The 15,704-nt window shown below is 52.6% G+C and overlaps 1 protein-coding gene across 1 annotated transcript in view; it reads left to right on the top strand.

Moving 5' to 3' along the window:
* The window catches only part of LOC137347736 (multiple epidermal growth factor-like domains protein 9), a 317,937-nt gene that overhangs the window by 79,565 nt on the left and 222,668 nt on the right, over nucleotides 1–15,704 (top strand). The window lies entirely within an intron of this gene.

A 15,704-nucleotide genomic window follows, 5' to 3' on the forward strand; every position in this document is an offset into this window, starting at 1 on the left:
CACCTTCTGATGATGGCAAGGCTGAGTTCCAATCAGGACTCGTTGTACCTTTTCATGTTTGAGGCTTTAGAAAGTAATTCTTTTAAAAGGTAACTGGACATGTACCTGAAGTGCTGTAACCTGCAGGGCTTTGGACCCGGTGCTGGAAGGTGGCATTAGTTTGGGTGGCTAGTTTATTAGGCCAGTGTGGACACGATGGGCTGAACGGCCTCCTTCTGTGCTGTACTTTTTCTACTGTCCGAAGGAATGGGCTCTGAGTTTTTAAGTGTGAAATTAACTTTCTCAAATGCATTGTAACTTTTTCCCATGCAGAACCAACAGAAATCTTCCGATAGGCCGAAAATTGTGCTGTCTTGAATAAGCAGGCTGCCTACAGGCCCAATAGGAGGATGATAAAAATGTTTTTGCCACCTGAAAAACACAACAATAATGTGAAATATTAGGCTGGATTTTGTTCCCAGCCCGACTTCAGGTTCGGTGGGGGGGGAAGAGGGGTGAAGTCTGCACTCTGATGGGGGAGGGGGGAAGAGGGGTGAACTCTGCACTCTGATGGGGGAGGGGGGAAGAGGGGTGAACTCTGCACTCTGATGGGTGGGGGGGAAGGGGTGAACTCTGCACTCTGATGGGTGGGGGGGGGAGGGGTGAACTCTGCACTCTGATGAGTTGGGGGGGAGAAGGGGTGAACTCAGCACTCTGATGGGTGGGGGGGGGGGGTAAGGGGTGAACTCTGCACTCTGATGGGTGGGGGGGGAGGGGTGAACTCTGCACTCTGATGGGTGGGGGGGGAGGGGTGAACTCTGCACTCTGATGGGTGGGGGGGGGAAGGGGTGAACTCTGCACTCTGATGGGTGGGGGAGGGAAGGGGTGAACTCTGCACTGATGGGTGGGGAGGGGAAGGGGTGAACTCTGCACTGGTGGGGGGGAAGGGGTGAACTTTGCACTCTGATGGGTGGGGGGGGAAGGGGTGATCTCTGCACTCTGATGGGTGGGGGGGGGAAGGGGTGAACTTTGCACTCTGATGGGCAGGGGGAAGGGGTGAACTCTGCACTCTGATGGGTGGGGGGGGGAGAAGGGGTGAACTTTTCACTTTGATGGGTGGGGGGGGGAAGGGGTGAACTCTGCTCTCTGATGGGTGGGGGGCGGAAGGGGTGAACTCTGCACTCTGATGGGTTGGGGGGGAGGGGTGAACTCTGCACTCTGATGGGTGGGGGGGGGAAGGGGTGAACTCTGCACTCTGATGGGTGGGGGAGGGAAGGGGTGAACTCTGCACTGATGGGTGGGGAGGGGAAGGGGTGAACTCTGCACTGGTGGGGGGGAAGGGGTGAACTTTGCACTCTGATGGGTGGGGGGGGAAGGGGTGATCTCTGCACTCTGATGGGTGGGGGGGGGAAGGGGTGAACTTTGCACTCTGATGGGCAGGGGGAAGGGGTGAACTCTGCACTCTGATGGGTGGGGGGGGGAGAAGGGGTGAACTTTTCACTTTGATGGGTGGGGGGGGAAGGGGTGAACTCTGTTCTCTGATGGGTGGGGGGCGGAAGGGGTGAACTCTGCACTCTGATGGATGGGGGGGGAAGGGGTGATCTCTGCACTGATGGGTGGAGGGGGAAGGGGTGAACTCTGCTCTCTGATGGGTGAGGGGGAAGGGGTGAACTCTGCACTGCTGGGTGGGGGAGGGGGGAAGGGGTGATCTCTGCTCTCTGATGGGTGGGGGGGAGGGAAGGGATGAACTTTGCACTCTGATGGGCAGGGGGAAAGGGTGAACTCTGCACTCTGATGGGTGGGGGGGGAAGGGGTGAACTCTGCAATGTGATGGGAGGGATGGAAGGGGTGAACTCTGCACTCTGATGGGCAGGGGGAAAGGGTGAACTCTGCACTCTGATGGGTGGGGGGGAAGGGGTGAACTCTGCACTCTGATGGGTGGGGGGGAAGGGGTGAACTCTGCACTGATGGGTGGGGGGGGAGGGGTGAACTCTGCACTCTGATGAGTTGGGGGGAGAAGGGGTGCACTCAGCACTCTGATGGGTGGGGGGGGGGAAGGGGTAAACTCTGCACTCTGATGGGTGGGGGGGGAGGGGTGAACTCTGCACTCTGATGGGTGGGGGGGGGAGGGGTGAACTCTGCACTCTGATGGGTGGGGGGGGAGGGGTGAACTCTGCACTCTGATGGGAGGAGGGGAAGGGGTGAACTCTGCACTCTGATAGGTGGGGGGGGAGGGGTGAACTCTGCACTCTGATGGGTGGGGCGGGGAAGGGGTGAACTCTGCTCTCTGATGGGTGGGGAGGGGGAATGGGTGAACTCTGCACTGATGGGTGGGGGGGGAGGGGTGAACTCTGCACTCTGATGGATGGGTCGGGGGAAGGGGTGAACTCTGCACTCTGATGGGAGGAGGGGAAGGGGTGAACTCTGCACTCTGATAGGTAGGAGGGGAAGGGGTGAACTCTGCACTCTGATAGGTGGGGTGGGAGGGGTGAACTCTGCACTCTGACGGGAGGAGGGGAAGGGGTGAACTCTGCACTCTGATAGGTGGGGAGGGGGAAAGGGGTGAACGCTGCACTCTGATGGGTGGGGGGGAAGGGGAGAAGTCTGCACTCTGATGGGTGGGGGGGAAAGGGTGAACTCTGCACTCTGATGGGTGGGGGGAAAGGGGTGAACGCTGCACTCTGATGGGTGGGGGGGAAGGGGTGAACTCTGCACTGATGGGTGGGGGGGGGAAGGGGTGAACTCTGCACTCTGATGGGTGGGGGAAAGGGGTGAACGCTGCACTCTGATGGGTGGGGGGGAAGGGGTGAACTCTGCACTCTGATGGATGGGGGGGAAGGGGTGAACTCTGCACTCTGATGGGTGGGGGGAAAGGGGTGAACTCTGCACTCTGATGGATGGGGGGGGGGAAAGGGGTGAACTCTGCACTCTGATGGGTGGGGGGAAGGGTGAACTCTGCACTCTGATGGGTGGGGGGAAGGGGTGAACTCTGCACTCTGATGGGTGGGGGGGGAAGGGGTGAACTCTGCAATGTGATGGGAGGGATGGAAGGGGTGAACTCTGCACTCTGATGGGCAGGGGGAAAGGGTGAACTCTGCACTCTGATGGGTGGGGGGGAAGGGGTGAACTCTGCACTCTGATGGGTGGGGGGGAAGGGGTGAACTCTGCACTCTGATGGGTGGGGGGGGGGAGGGGTGAACTCTGCACTCTGATGAGTTGGGGGGGAGAAGGGGTGCACTCAGCACTCTGATGGGTGGGGGGGGGAAGGGGTGAACTCTGCACTCTGATGGGTGGGGGGGGAGGGGTGAACTCTGCACTCTGATGGGTGGGGGGGGGAAGGGGTGAACTCTGCACTCTGATGGGTGGGGGGGGAGGGGTGAACTCTGCACTCTGATGGGTGGGGGGGGGAAGGGGTGAACTCTGCACTCTGATGGGTGGGGGGGGGAAGGGGTGAACTCTGCACTCTGATGGGTGGGGGGGAAGGGGTGAACTCTGCACTGATGGGTGGGGAGGGGAAGGGGTGAACTCTGCACTGGTGGGGGGGATGGGGTGAACTTTGCACTTATGGGTGGGGGGGGAAGGGGTGATCTCTGCACTCTGATGGGCAGGGGGAAGGGGTGAACTCTGCACTCTGATGGGTGGGGGGGGGAGAAGGGGTGAACTTTTCACTTTGATGGGTGGGGGGGGGAAGGGGTGAACTCAGCTCTCTGATGGGTGGGGGGCGGAAGGGGTGAACTCTGCACTCTGATGGATGGGGGGGGAAGGGGTGATCTCTGCACTGATGGGTGGAGGGGGAAGGGGTGAATTCTGCTCTCTGATGGGTGAGGGGGAAGGGGTGAACTCTGCACTGCTGGGTGGGGGAGGGGGGAAGGGGTGATCTCTGCTCTCTGATGGGTGGGGGGGAGGGAAGGGATGAACTTTGCACTCTGATGGGCAGGGGGAAAGGGTGAACTCTGCACTCTGATGGGTGGGGGGGCAGGGGTGAACTCTGCAATGTGATGGGAGGGATGGAAGGGGTGAACTCTGCACTCTGATGGGCAAGGAGAAGGGGTGAACTCTGCACTCTGATGGGTGGGGGGGGGAAGGGGTGAACTCTGCACTGATGGGAGGGGGGAAAGGGGTGAACTCTGCACTCTGATGGGTGGGGTGGGAAGGGGTGAACTCTGCACTCTGATGGGTGGGGGGGCGGGGAAGGGGTGAACTTTGCACTCTGATGGGCAGGGGGAAGGGGTGAACTCTGCACTCTGATGGGTGGGTGGGGGTAAGGGGTGAACTCTGCACTCTGATGGGCAGGGGAAGGGGTGAACTCTGCACTCTGATGGGTGGGGGGGGGGGGGGAGAAGGGGTGAACTTTTCACCCTGATGGATGGGGGGGGGGTAAGGGGTGAACTTTGCACTCTGATGAGTGGGGGGTGAAGGGGTGAACTCTGCACTCTGATGGGTGGGGGGAAGGGGTGAACTCTGCACTCTGATGGGTGGGTGGGGGTAAGGGGTGAACTCTGCACTCTGATGGGCAGGGGGAAGGGGTGAACTCTGCACTCTGATGGGTGGAGGGGGGAGAAGGGGTGAACTTTTCACCCTGATGGATGGGGGGGGGGGAAGGGGTGAACTTTGCACTCTGATGAGTGGGGGGTGAAGGGGTGAACTCTGCACTCTGATGGGTGGGGGGGGGGGAAAGGGTGAACTCTGCTCTGATGGGTGGGGAGGGGGAATGGGTGAACTCTGCACTGATGGGTGGGGGGGGGAGGGGTGAACTCTGCACTCTGATGGGAGGAGGGGAAGGGGTGAACTCTGCACTCTGATGGGAGGAGGGGAAGGGGTGTACTCTGCACTCTGATAGGTGGGGGGGAGGGGTGAACTCTGCACTCTGTTGGGTGGCGGGGGGGGAAGGGGTGAACTCTGCTCTCTGATGGGTGGGGAGGGGGAATGGGTGAACTCTGCACTGATGGGTGGGGGGGGGAGGGGTGAACTCTGCACTATGATGGATGGGTCGGGGGAAGGGGTGAACTCTGCACTCTGATGGGAGGAGGGGAAGGGGTGAACTCTGCACTCTGATAGGTGGGGTGGGAGGGGTGAACTCTGCACTCTGACGGGAGGAGGGGAAGGGGTGAACTCTGCACTCTGATAGGTGGGGGGGGGGGGAAGGGGTGAACGCTGCACTCTGATGGGTGGGGGGGGAAGGGGAGAAGTCTGCACTCTGATGGGTGGGGGGGAAAGGGTGAACTCTGCACTCTGATGGGTGGGGGGAAAGGGGTGAACGCTGCACTCTGATGGGTGGGGGGGAAGGGGTGAACTCTGCACTGATGGGTGGGGGGGGAAGGGGTGAACTCTGCACTCTGATGGGTGGGGGAAAGGGGTGAACGCTGCACTCTGATGGGTGCGGGGAAAGGGGTGAACTCTGCACTCTGATGGATGGGGGGGGAAAGGGGTGAACTCTGCACTCTGATGGGTGGGGGGGGAGGGGTGAACTCTGCACTCTGATGGGAGGAGGGGAAGGGGTGAACTCTGCACTCTGATGGGAGGAGGGGAAGGGGTGAACTCTGCACTCTGATAGGTGGGGGGGAGGGGTGAACTCTGCACTCTGATGGGTGGGGGGGGGAAGGGGTGAACTCTGCTCTCTGATGGGTGGGGAGGGGGAATGGGTGAACTCTGCACTGATGGGTGGGAGGGGAGGGGTGAACTCTGCACTCTGATGGATGGGTCGGGGGAAGAGGTGAACTCTGCACTCTGATGGGAGGAGGGGAAGGGGTGAACTCTGCACTCTGATAGGTAGGAGGGGAAGGGGTGAACTCTGCACTCTGATAGGTGGGGTGGGAGGGGTGAACTCTGCACTCTGATGGGTGGGGGGAAAGGGGTGAACGCTGCACTCTGATGGGTGGGGGGGAAGGGGTGAACTCTGCACTGATGGGTGGGGGGGGGAAGGGGTGAACTCTGCACTCTGATGGGTGGGGGAAAGGGGTGAACGCTGCACTCTGATGGGTGGGGGGGGAAGGGGTGAACTCTGCACTCTGATGGATGGGGGGGAAAGGGTGAACTCTGCACTCTGATGGGTGGGGGGAAAGGGGTGAACTCTGCACTCTGATGGGTGGGGGGGAAGGGGTGAACTCTGCACTCTGATGGGTGGGGGGGGGAGGGGTGAACTCTGCACTCTGATGAGTTGGGGGGGAGAAGGGGTGCACTCAGCACTCTGATGGGTGGGGGGGGGGGAAGGGGTGAACTCTGCACTCTGATGGGTGGGGGGGGAGGGGTGAACTCTGCACTCTGATGGGTGGGGGGGGGAAGGGGTGAACTCTGCACTCTGATGGGTGGGGGGGGAGGGGTGAACTCTGCACTCTGATGGGTGGGGGGGGAAGGGGTGAACTCTGCACTCTGATGGGAGGGGGGGGAAGGGGTGAACTCTGCACTCTGATGGGAGGGGGGGGAAGGGGTGAACTCTGCACTCTGATGGGAGGGGGGGGAAGGGGTGAACTCTGCACTCTGATGGGTGGGGGGGAAAGGGTGAACTCTGCACTGATGGGTGGGGGGAAGGGGTAAACTCTGCACTCTGATGGGTGGGGGATGGGGGTGGTGAAGGGGTGAACTCTGCACTCTGATAGGTGGTGGGGGGGAAAGGGGTGAACGCTGCACTGATGGGTGGGGGGGAAAGGGTGAACTCTGCACTCTGATGGGTGGGGGGAAAGGGGTGAACGCTGCACTCTGATGGGTGGGGGGGGGAAAGGGGTGAACTCTGCACTCTGATGGGTGGGGGGGAAGGGGTGAACTCTGCAGTCTGATGGGGGGGGAAGGGGTGAACTCTGCACTCTGATGGATGGGGGGGGAAAGGGGTGAACTCTGCACTCTGATAGGTGGGGGGAAGGGTGAACTCTGCACTCTGATGGGTGGGGGGAAGGGGTGAACTCTGCACTCTGATGGGTGGGGGGGGAAAGGGGTGAACGCTGCACTGATGGGTGGGGGGGAAAGGGTGAACGCTGCACTCTGATGGGGGGGGAAAGGGGTGAACTCTGCACTCTGATGGGTGGGGGGAAGGGGTGAACTCTGCACTCTGATGGGTGGGGGGGGGAAGGGGTGAACTCTGCACTCTGATGGGTGGGGGGGGAGAAGGGGTGAACTCTGCACTCTGATGGATGGGGGGTGGAAAGGGGTGAACTCTGCACTCAGATGGGTGGGGGGAAGGGGTGAACTCCACTCTGATGGGTGGGGGATGGGGGTGGTGAAGGGGTGAACTCTGCACTCTGATGGGTGGGGGGGGGGAAGGGGTGAACTCTGCACTCTGATGGGTGGGGGGGAGTGGGTGAAGGGGTGAACTCTATGTTATGGTGTACTGTTTGCAGAGCTGGAAGCCTTTTAAAAATGGCATCAGCACCTGCTCCTTAAACAGGTGATACTGTGAATGGTGTCACTGAGGCCGCCCCGCCACAAGATGGGAGGCAGCTGCCCACCGTGAATATGTAAAATGGCCACCTGCCGCATAATTGTGGCGCGCTGGTCGCATGGGGGACGGCCGTCATGTTCTGTGCCCACTGCCAGTCCTGGCGGCAGGAATACAAAATCCAGCCCATTAGGTGGGCGACATTTTGCTATTCATGGGTCCATTGAGAAATTGTAAACACATTCTTTGCACACAGGGTTGTGGTCTTAGCCAATAACAGAAGTCCTTTCTGTGAGCCTTTAAACGGAAACATTTTTCTTTTGACTGAGAGTAGCTGTAAGGCTCATTTCCACTCATCAACTTAACATGATGCTGAGATTTTATTTTGCTCCTACAATAAGTTAGTCTATAAATGTGGGAATGCCCAAATGCATAATTATTTTAGACAGAGGTACTAAATCTAAGTATAGCTTATATGCAGCCACATTCCCAGAATATGTGACCAAGGTCGAGAGTAACATCTGAGCCAATACCATGGACTAGAATTCTCGTGTTAAACGATTTCATGATTTAAGTCCTTGTTGGGATCTTGGAAAGATGCACAAGTTCCAAGGCTATTCAAGTGCCAAGGCTATACTTTCCTGAGTTAGGGTCGGCAAGGCATGTAAATCAATATAATGGAATTAAGACAAGTAATAGAAATTACAGAATTGTGGTACCAAAAGCACTTGCTGATTGGTTATAGCTAACGATGTCGAATTTACACTGAGTGCACCTGGGACCATCAGTCTCAAGAGGTCAGATTTTAACTTACACCTGCCTGTTGTAAACATGGCCAATTTTCCTCTCACTTCAAGTCTGCCTTCCACCACCTCAAAGCTATTATCAGCTCAATGGTATCATGCATGGAGATTGTTAAAATTTAGAAAGAGAATAGCTGCTCTGACGTCAAATTATCCTGACCATTTTCTAAAGACAATCATTACCCAATTTACTTCACTGAGGCACAGACAAAAAACCTAAGACAGAAAGGAGCACATGTAAAAGTAAAATAGATGAAATCAGTCTAAGATGCCTGAGGATCCGTTAAGAGAAAACATCATAGGCCAGTTTTTTAAATATTCTTTCATGGGATGTGGGCGTCACTGGCAAGACCAGCATTTGTTGCCCATCCCTATGAGAAGGTCGTGGTGAGCTGCCTTCTTGAACTGCTGCAGTCTATCTTGTGCGGGTACACCCACACTGCTGTTAGGGTGGGAGTTCCAGGATTTTGATCCAGCGACAATGAAGGAATGGCGATATAGTTCCAAGTTAGGATGGTGTGTGACTTGAAGGGGAAATTGCAGGTGGTGGTCTTCCTATGCATCTGCTGCCCTTGTCCTTCTAGGTAGAAGAGGTTGCAGGTTTGGAAGGTGCCATCGAAGGAGTGTGCTGAGTTACTGCAGTACATCTTGTAGATGGTACACACTGCTGCCACTGTGCGTCGGTGGTGGAGGGAGCGAATGTTTAAGGAGGTGAATGGGGTGCTGATCAAGTGGGCTGCTTTGTCCTGGATGGTGTCGAGCTTACTGAGTGTTGTTGGAGCCGCACTCATCCAGGCAAGTAGAGAGTATTCCATCATACTCCTGACTTGTGCCTTGTAGATGGTGAACAGGCTTTGGGCAGTCAGGAGGTGGGTTACTCGCCACAGAATTCCCAGCCTCTGACCTGCTCTTGTAGCCATAGTATTTATATGGCGGGTCAGTTTCTGGTCAGTGGTAACCCCCAGGATGTTGATGATGGGGAATTCAGCAATGGTAATGACATTGAATATCAAGGGGAGATGGTTAGATTCTCTCTTGTTGGAGATGGTCATTGCCGAGCACTTGTGTGGCGTGAATGTTACTTGCCACTTATCAGCCCAAGCCTGAATGTTGTCCAGGTCTTGCTGCATATGAATACGGGCTGCTTCAGTATTTGAGGAGTTGTGAATGGTACTGAACATCATACAATCATCAGCAAACATCCCCACTTCTGACCTTATGATGGAGGGAAGGTCACTAATGAAGCAGCTGATGATGGTTGGGCCTAGGATACTACCCTGAGGAACTGCTGCAGCGATATCCAGGGGCTGAGATGACTGGCCTCCAACACCCACAACCATTAAAAGTGTGAGTAGATAATGGTGCCATGAAGGAAACAGTACTTCTGGGATCTGAGTGAACAGGGCAAGTGGGGCGAGGCGGGGCAGGGCAGGGCACATTAATATTGAATCTAATAATTCTTCCAGTCATTCTCAGGTCTTCAGCTGCTCTCATACACATTGGTTCCACTTCCTCAGTCTTTTTACTCTACTCTAGCTCTCTGTGTATTGTTGAAAGGGGCAGAAAAGGTCAATCACTGAAGAAATTAGTCTATCAGGTGCATTTTAGCTACTTACTGTGAGTGCAACTAATCGATTAATGCTGTTCACAGTGTCTACATCTTCCAACTTTGTCTCTGTGTGATGGTCTCCATTTGCTTTTCTGTCCAACTCCCAGAAGCATATAAGGACTGGTACAGAAAGATGTAATGATGACCATGGAGTATCTACATATTTGAAAAGAAAGTATTAATAGAAACTCACCTCTTCTGGCCCTCGACTTGGATCCCAGTGGGTTTGGCCTGGTAGCTGAAGACATCAATACTCCAGTTGCACAGGCCTCAGTTTAAAATGGCACATCAGGCCCCAATGACATCATCTGAGCTGGATATGCATAATTAAAGAGGACCCAGCTGGCTTCGGGTGGTGTTGTTGCTGCTTGTAATTTAAAATTCCCGGCAGCCAGATCGGGCATGGAAGGAGAGTGGTAAAATCCCTCGCTCTGTTTTAACTTTTCCCCCCACCTGATTTCCTGGCTAAAATCAAGGCCAAGCATTATGAAACACAATTCAGAACATCTCCAGAGGAAAAATATAATTATTAAAAGCGATTCATGTGAAATACATATCTGCATGAGCAATTAGCTTTAGTTGCCAAACTGTACCTTATGCACATCAGTAAAAGTTTTTGGAAATTTTAGCTCCGTGAATTAATTTCATCAATAATAGATGCTGCCTCAGATTATTATTTCTGTGATTGATGGTTACAGACACTTTCGGCATAAAATTTGGATGCGTAGCACCTTTTTGTTTGCTGTGAGTGACCTTCGAGGTTCAAAATGGCATCCATAAGGCAGGCACACTTCTGCTGCGAGTTGTGCCAGATTCCATAAAGGTGAAATTATTCACAAGCCTGCAGTGAGCATCTGCTGGGCGCATGGAGAGTCAGCAGATCATGACATCATTAAGCATATAATGCTGATTTGATGCCACTGCTGTGATCTTGGAGCTCAGCATTCTGGTGAACACCCTCTTTAAATCATACATGGCTGAGCACACTTCAGCAGCAAGAAGGACCCTCGACCAGTGTTATTTAAAAGGATCATCAACTACTTTCAGATTAGCTGCTTCCACTGGCTGTTGCTATGATTATATAAATGTTTAGCGCTTTCTAGAGCTCTTTCAAGTTGCTAAAATCTATAGGGAGTGCTGAAGGACATTGCCCTGAGCAGAGGGCATGCAGAGCGGGGCAAGCTGCAAGAAGTCAGAGGAGGAAAGGGGGAGAAGGTCTCTTAGCAGGAGGCCATATCCACCCAGGGTGTACAGGGAACTTACCTGTATATAAGTTATACAAGATGTCTGCGCTTCCGTACGGATGCCCTCGCTGATATCTGCCACCTGCTGCAGCCACAACTGCAACCTCAGAGCGGGGCAAGGACCACATTTTCAGTGGCTATGAAGGTGACCTTGAACTTTTATATGTCGGGCTCCTTTCCAGGCTGGAGCTAGAGATATTTGCATCATCTCAACGTTTGCCATCCACTGTTGTATAATGGAGGTCACTGAGGTTCTCTATTAAAATAGAGCTGAATACATTTCATTCTCTCTTGTCGGGGAGCAATTGCATGGATTTGCAGATATTGAAGGCTTCCACATGATTCAGGATGTCATTGACTGCATGCACATTACTTTGGGATGGTGCATGTCAGATCTGAGATGTACTGCAAATGAAAGGGATTCTATCCCCTTACCGCCCATTTGGAGTGCAGCCATACACAATGACTCATGCAGGTCAATGCCCTGTATCCTGGCAGCAGACAATGATGCCATCATTCTATGGCAGTCTGTTGTGCCATCTGCAATTGAGCCAACATGACAAATCAAAGAGCAGCTCTGGGGTGAGCAGGGCTGTCTGCTGATGACATGACTGATGTCTTCGGTGCACAACCCATACACAGGTGCGTAACATGCATACAACGAAAGCCATGTCATCACACAAAATGTGGTAGAGCAGACCATCGGCATGTCGAAACAATGCTTCCATTATGTGGACCACTTTGGAGGAGTCCTGCAGCGTTTGGCAGAGTAGGTGTCAAGATTCGTGGTGGTCTGCTGCGTGCTGCACAGCCTCACCATCTTGAGGGGACATCTCCTGTTATCAGCTGCACAGCAAGCAGGAGGAGCTGGAGGAGGAGAAAGATAGGGAAGTGAAGAGGAAGGGAGGATTCAAACGACGCAGCCTGTTTCTGGTCAGGCTGTCTGTGAACAACTCATTTGACTGCGATATCAGTAAACGCAACCCCAATTCCACATTCACCAAAAGTTCCACATCTTGCCTTCCCTCTGACACTGGCTATCACAGTGTCTACTTGACCACAATGCAAAAATAAAAACCAATACAAATTAAGTATTCCAAACCAACTTTAAAAATCAAAGCATGTCATATTGCATACCAATGTCAACAAATCATTCTTGTGTATTCCCTTAGTGCCTTTACTTGCCCTAGTTCTTGGTCGCAGTGCTACCCCAGTGGCTGCAACAAGGCTGGGGGAAGGCTGCTGACTTTCAGTGAATGAGACTGCAGATGGCCCTTGAGGATGAGTTTGAACAGATCTGAACCTAGAAGGCCTGGCTTTGAACTGCACCATCTTGGCTTTGGTGGCAGCAATCTGCGTTGGCTGATAGGCGAAGGCTGGAGCACTGGTGAGTGGCAGTGGTGAGAGTATGAATGCTGTCTCCCTGAGAGAGGACAGCAGGTTTGTGCTCCATGGAGCTATTGCCACTGTCCTAGGGTGGTACCTCAGCAATCCTAGTAATATGCTGGAGGACAGATTGCTGGACTGCTGAGAGAGCCTGCAAGGTCCTGTGGATTCTGATATCCATAGCCCTGAGGGCAGCAGTCTGAGCTTGCATAGCAGCAAGCATGGATCTCACAACCTCAGTCTGAGCTCCTGAAGCACCCAGACATTGGGTGGCTTCTGCTTGTGCTGCAAAGGAAGATGAGACTTTGGCCATCAGATGCTGCATCATGGATGGGTCGACAAATATGCTAATGGAGATGCCCACCACGTCCATGCTGGATAGGATGGGCTGCAAGCTCTGTGCAAAGCCCTGTGCAAAGTTGGTGCTGGACTCCTCCAATGCACCATGACATTACACGCTGCCTTTTCAGCAGGCCTGCCAAAGCACCAAGCATTTCATTGTGCATACTCATCAGCCTTCTTCTGTCGCCTGCTCCATTGCAGTGCTCATCTGAGTCCTCTGCAACAGAACTTATGTGCGACCTTGCCCTCCACCGAGGTGGTCCCTGTGCTACCCTTACCCCCTGCCTTGACTGCAGGCCACTTGTGCCTGGCTCCTCACCACATGCATATCCTACCTCCAAGTTATCCTTTAAAGCATGTGCAGTGTCAGTGTTTGAGTTGGTGGCTGCAAGTGTGAGATTGAGTGAGATTCTTCATCACTGGTATCTTGTTACTCTTCCACTAGTGCCTCGCCAGGTGGAAATCCTTGGGTATCTGAAAGGAGAAAGGCACAAGAATGGGGTTGTGATGAGGAGAGGGAGGAAAGGAAAAGGTGCATTCTTACACAACCTGCAGCTTCTAAAGCAGAAGAGACTGTGGGATGAGGGGAAGTGGGACCTGAGAAGGACAATTCCATATGAGTAGACCATCATCTTCTATCATTACAGTCCCACCATTGGCCAGCATTGACAACTCCAATGATGGCAAGCACCGTCTCCTCCATGGGGTTAGAACATGCAGCCATGCCTGTCCCCTGCCGGTTACCACCTGCTGCCTCTGATGTGCAGCACCTTTTCTTACTAGAGAGAGGGAAGTGAGCCCGTGAGTGTGGTGCAATCTTTGGGTGATTTGTTTGTCATGGTTGAATAGCTGCCAGTGTAAGCAAGCAATGAGATATGGGTATGAGGCTTGCAACAGTGTTACGTGTGTGAGGGTGAGATAAAGTTATGAATGTTAAATATCAGTCCTGATTGATTTGGTTCGTAGGTGAGTGTTGGGGTGTGGTGCCTTGAGCAGTGTCTGAGGGTAATGGTGCAGTTGGTGGGATTTGGCATTTGAAGATACTTTACTGACCTTGACCACTCATGTGAAGTCATTAAACTTTTTGCAACGCTGCATTCAGTTCCTCGGGACTTGACTCCTGACTTTGACTGTCACGGCTATCGGTCCTACTGCTTTTTGGAAGTTTGTCTGGAGGACCTCCTGGCCCCCTGTGGATAGAGAACATCTCTACTCTTCTGGACCTCCTTGACCAGGCACTCCAGTTCAGTTCTTGGAGCCTGCTCTCTCCCATGTCGAACAGTCCTCGTTTCTTTTCCAGGTCAAATTCACTCTTTGGATGCCTTCCAACACCTGCTCCAGTCAAAACACACCTTCCCTTTAAGAGGCGCAGGCCGGCTTTAAGTCATGCAGGCTAGCTTGAACTCATGCGAGCTTCTCATGATTTTGGGCCCCCTGCTGATGTGTGCATCTCCTCAGCAGCACAGTTAGTTCTGGTTTCACACAGCAATGATGTAAATTAGCAGGCAGAATGAAGTTGGCATGCTACCCGCATCGGAAGCAAAGGGTGCTCCTTAATTCCGTATTGCGATCCCTGCACCCATGTTCAGGGGCTTTCAAATTTAGCCCCCTTTGTCTACTTTGTAAAGTAACAGGGCTAATCCAAGTGCAAGAAGGACCCATTTTATATGAAATTGTACATACTGTTAGAATTTGGTAGTGAAATGGAAAGGCTTAAATAGTCAGTGGAAGCAGAGTAAATGGTTGGTAAATACATCTGTATTTGTCTAAGTTTTAAAAGTTCAACAAATTGAAAGATTTGCAGTGGTAAAATCCTCAGACCTTGGAGAATCTTGGCCAGTGTGAAATATCAGAGGTGCAGTATGTATTTGAATATTCTGGTTCAAATTGAAACCGTTCCAATTATCCATGTTTTAAATTCATGAGATTCTGACAGAGTCAAAAGTTCCAATTTGAGCCTTTGGTGGACCGTCTAAGACTCATTTCCCAGAATCAAGAGGATTAACACAATTCTAAACAAAAATTAAATCTTAATTGAAATAAAGCAAATTGAAGCAGGCTACAATCCTGCTGAAATGAATTCACATTAACCAGAACTAATTAAATAATTAGCGGCAAGGTAGAAAAAGTGAAGAGCTTGCAGTGCAGACATAGCCTGACAGCATTTTATTTATTTATTTAGAGATACAGCCACTAGCTAGGCCATAGACGAGGAACATTTGGATTTAGATCACAATATGCTGGCATTCACAACCAAGCTTCTCAAATGATTCTAAGGATGTAGCTGTATTGCCGCTTCTGCATCACTGTGAAGTTGTTCCTACTTTACAGCAACACAGAAGTGATGGTTATAACTATAGAGTTTATTCTTGAGTTGATGACTGAATGGAACAATGAGGCGAGCCATTATGCAGTGGTGCAGCTTGATATCACAATAAGTATGTGCGATGTCAAACCTGGTTTAAAAACTGCATAAAGGTATCCCCTTGAACTTTAAATGCTTTGTGAGCTTACAAAGTGACTTAAATGTTTTGAGAGTGCAGACACTCCTGCCCTTGCTCTCACACATTGAACAAATAATGGCTGGAAGTGGAGTGCAAGTGCAGAGCTTTCTTCTGATCCTCCAAGTTGAATTTGCAGTCCAGCAATATGAATCAGAGTTGGCCAGAAGGGAAGTGATTCTATAACTTATAGGTTTCAAGTGGAGGCAAACTTCCACACTAAAGTGAAAAGGACTTACTAAAGTAGCATTGTTTGGTAAGCAACTGGAAAGAAACTGATGTTCTATGGAAGTAAACTGCCACAGGGAATTGTAAGAGGCTCAGTTTTGTGGTGGTGGGGTGGGGGGTTGGGGGGGGGGGGGGAGCGGGGGTGCTGGATAGTAATAAAAAGGGAAGACAGTTGTTAAAATATATATCAGAAATAAGCAACTTATGTAGCTTTTCTGTTACTTCATTTTAAATTTCAACTTG

The sequence above is a fragment of the Heterodontus francisci genome, chromosome 32 (assembly GCF_036365525.1).
Source record: "Heterodontus francisci isolate sHetFra1 chromosome 32, sHetFra1.hap1, whole genome shotgun sequence".
In the NCBI taxonomy this organism is placed as follows: Eukaryota; Metazoa; Chordata; class Chondrichthyes; order Heterodontiformes; family Heterodontidae; genus Heterodontus; species Heterodontus francisci.